Genomic DNA, 3829 nt, shown 5'->3' on the forward strand with positions numbered 1-3829 from the left:
GTTGAATATAATAGTATTAATTAACAAAATTTGTATTATAATTATTATTATTTGATAATTAAATTTTTTTGTATAAAAAAATGAGAATTAGGATAATAAGATATAATAGTGTTAGATGAATATATTATTACTATTACTATTTATAATTTTGGTAGTTTGTTATTATATTATTATTTTTGTTATTATTATTATTATTATTATTATTATAATATTATTATTAGTTAGATATTAAGTAAATTATTATTATTATTATTATTATTATTATTATTATTATTATTATTATTATTAATAGTGATGGTTTAGTTTTATTATTAATATTATATTATTATTATTATTATAATTATTATTTATTTTAATATATAGAATTTGTATAATTAAAATTTATATTTAGAATTATTACAAAATGACATGTGGCTCAGATTATTACCAAAATGACATGTGGCTAGGGTTGCCATCATAATTCTTTACATTATTTATTTATATTAAGTAAATTTGATACTATTAATTGCTTTGGTTTCATCATACAGTACTAAAACATTTTAAATTGAAAAGTTGCTTGTTCAATTATTAGTAGTAACAAATAAAATCATAGTCTCACTTAACAATGAAATTTATTTTAAATTTTTTTTAATTTGGTTTATTTAAACTAAAAACCAGCCACAATAATCTGGATAGTTTGAATTAAAATCTCGCATTTTTAGAAACCAACCACAATAACTCTTCTTAAATTTGCGTGACACACATTGTTTACTTGGTAGTGCCAGCTCTAAACACGAGAGGACAAAATTGATTTCCTGTAAACAGGTCATTTAGAAGAGAAGAGGTGCATTGACTTTCAAGTATGAATTGTCAATCACTAGCTGTTGGAATCGTTCATCCAACACACGCTTTGGAATGCTTTATTTGACCGGCTACAACCCATTTCTATTGTAGTCCAAGTCAAAGTTTTATATTAAATAGGTTTGAAATCATTTTTTAATAAAAATGTTTTAAAAATAAAATATTAAAATCACCTTACCATTTTATATGTACTAATTTGAATTTTGAAGTGTTTGTAGAGATTATATGGGATTTTTTAATATTATTCTTTTTAATGATCATTCATATTTTATTATTACTATTATTATTATTATTATTATTATTATTATTATTATTATTATTATTATTATTATTATTATTATTATTATTATTGATGATCACACAAAATTTGTTAAAATTTTTTTTTTATGAAAGATAAATTTGAAACTAGACTTATCATTCAAAATCTTGTTTCTTATGTTTTTACTTTACTTTTTTTTACAAAATTCAAATTTATTAGAAGTAATAATGGAATAGAATTCCTTATGAGTTAGTTCTGTTTACAAGTCATTAGGAATCATCCATCAAATATTTTGTGTAAAAACAACCAAACAAAATTATATGATTAAAAGAAAGCACAAACATTTACTTAATGATGCTATTATGGCTTTTCCAAATATTTTGGTCTTACTCCCTGCTAGATGATAATTTTCTCATTAATAGAATTTACATCCATATTTTACACAAAAAGACATCTTTTGAACTTTTAAATAAACATCTTCCCATCTTTCATCATAAGTTTGTTGTTGTTTAAGGCAGCTATATGTTTTCACTTTAATCAATGGTAGATCTAAAAACCTTCTCACACATTATTATTGATGAGCATCAAGAATCTTCTCACACAGCTCTTGCAAATATTAGAAACTCCACCAGAATATTTTTTTTTTCAAACTACCATTACGATTTCACGTGTAATTTAACCAGAGCCGGCCCAATTAGCATCAAGAATTGATTAGGGTTCAAACTGAATTCATCTTTACCTTACAACAAACAGGTCGCGTGGCCTAATGGATAAGGCGCTCGCCTCCGGAGCGGGAGATTGTGGGTTCGAGTCCCACCGTGATCGTTTAACATTTTTGGGGAAATATTTTATGGTTTTTTTTCACAACATTACGGACTCATTCAATAAACCGATTTAAAATATAAAACAAAGCCAATTTTCAGCATAAATCGAAACAAACATCTCCTATATAAACTTTTGAAATCAATTACTACTAAAATATCTATTCAAGCCTTTAGAGTTTTGCCACTTTTTCATTTTTATCTTTATTCATTTATTTATTTTATATATAAGACATTTAACTTTTAACTTTTTTCCCCTATTACTCTTAGTTATCTGTCATTCGTAAAAATATTTGTTACTAGGGAATGAATTGAAATCGATTTTTATTTTAAGTTTGTCAACATAAAAATAAAAGGATTATAATGCATAAAATATAAATTTATTGTTTTTAGTTGAATCTTTGAAAATAATTAGAACCTCAAAAGTGGGGTTTTTTTTAAATAACCATATTTAAAAAAAAATTAAATAATTATATTTTCAAACTAGCTATTTTTCAAAAAAAAATCGTTCGGGAGACGATGCATCACTGCTTGGGGCACATGCACTCTAATTTTCTCTAAGATGTCAATGCCCAGCATGGCTAATGTGTTGTTTTGTTTTGTTTACATGCTTCTAATACTTACATGCATGCGTCATTTCCTCTGACAAGACATAGGTGGTCATTTGGAATTTTTTAAAAATAAAAATATGGTTATTAAAAAAAAATTCTTAGATGTGTTTATATAACAAATATTTATTATTAATAATTAGTTCAAATTAATTTTTTTAATATCTTCAAAAAAAATTTAAGAAATATTATTACAACACAACAACTTTTATTTTCTTGCATTTCAATTTTGTCATTTTATTTTCTTAAAAATGAATTACTAACCATTGTAAGGGCATATTTACTTGCTAAAAGTATAACAGTGAAGAAAGTATATTTGCTAACGTGGTGGTTGTGAGAGACCATGTGTTTTCTCAATCAATTTTGTTTGTTTGTTTATTCCTTATAACCTTAGAGGCTAAGTCATTTATAAAGATCCCATGAACTTAACCAAGAGCGGTTTTCACAATTCCATCATCAATAACGCGGGGTAGAGAAAACTCGTTCTCCTAAAACGTGGGGAGATGATTTTCCCCTTCAATGACATCTCTCCACTATCCCTTCAAGTGTGATAAGTAAGGGAGATTGAAATGGTGGATCCAAGCCCTATTAGGCGGCTCACCATACCTATCAAGCGACCATATATTTTTACGCACCGAGGTCATTTTAAGTGTTTAAGTCGCTTATGCCACTCACTCGATTCTACCATAGTTGTCATGGATCATCCCTTATTCAGGCCCAAATAAATTATCCAAGTCCACAATCCCTCAATTATGAGGCTTGGTAAAGGATGAAATGATTTAATTTTGACATATCGACATCCTAAAATTCTACGAATTCCTCAAGAGAAGAGTGAGGCGAGTTCTTTAAGCGTCACCTAGTGCAGTATATGCAACAATAATTGCTTCTAATGATGAATTCTTCTATAGAATCTAATCTTCAGAGTATCCTTGGTTCTCTAGCACGTGTCAAGATGTGAGATGTGTGGCGATTTATTCTACAAGTGTTGGTGTGTACCTTGTAGAAGGCAATCATAGCCTATGTGTTATAGGTTTTCTGCCCTTATAAAATTATATTCTCAACCCGTTATCATCCATGTTATTCCAAAGTTTTTGCTCAAGCAGGTCAATTACATTCAAAATTTCTCTAGTCTTAGCTTCATCTTCTTTGCAAATAGGTATAACCATTCCCTCTCTTTCTTCAACCTTTTTTCTTCACAAATGGCGATTATTAGGGAGTTAGACGAGAGGGGTAAAACGATTGAACCTTACAACTGTATGGAGCTTATGAAATTATATGAACAATGCATGAATAATGTTAGG

General features: G+C 27.4%; 1 non-coding gene across 1 annotated transcript; it reads left to right on the plus strand.

Moving 5' to 3' along the window:
- Positions 1-1851: 1851 nt before the first annotated feature.
- On the plus strand, positions 1852-1924 carry TRNAR-CCG (transfer RNA arginine (anticodon CCG)). The gene has a single exon. It is a non-coding gene; the product is annotated as a tRNA-Arg (tRNA).
- The last annotated feature ends 1905 nt before the right edge of the window (positions 1925-3829 follow it).

Source organism: Vicia villosa, linkage group LG3 (assembly GCF_029867415.1).
Source record: "Vicia villosa cultivar HV-30 ecotype Madison, WI linkage group LG3, Vvil1.0, whole genome shotgun sequence".
NCBI lineage: Eukaryota > Viridiplantae > Streptophyta > Magnoliopsida > Fabales > Fabaceae > Vicia > Vicia villosa.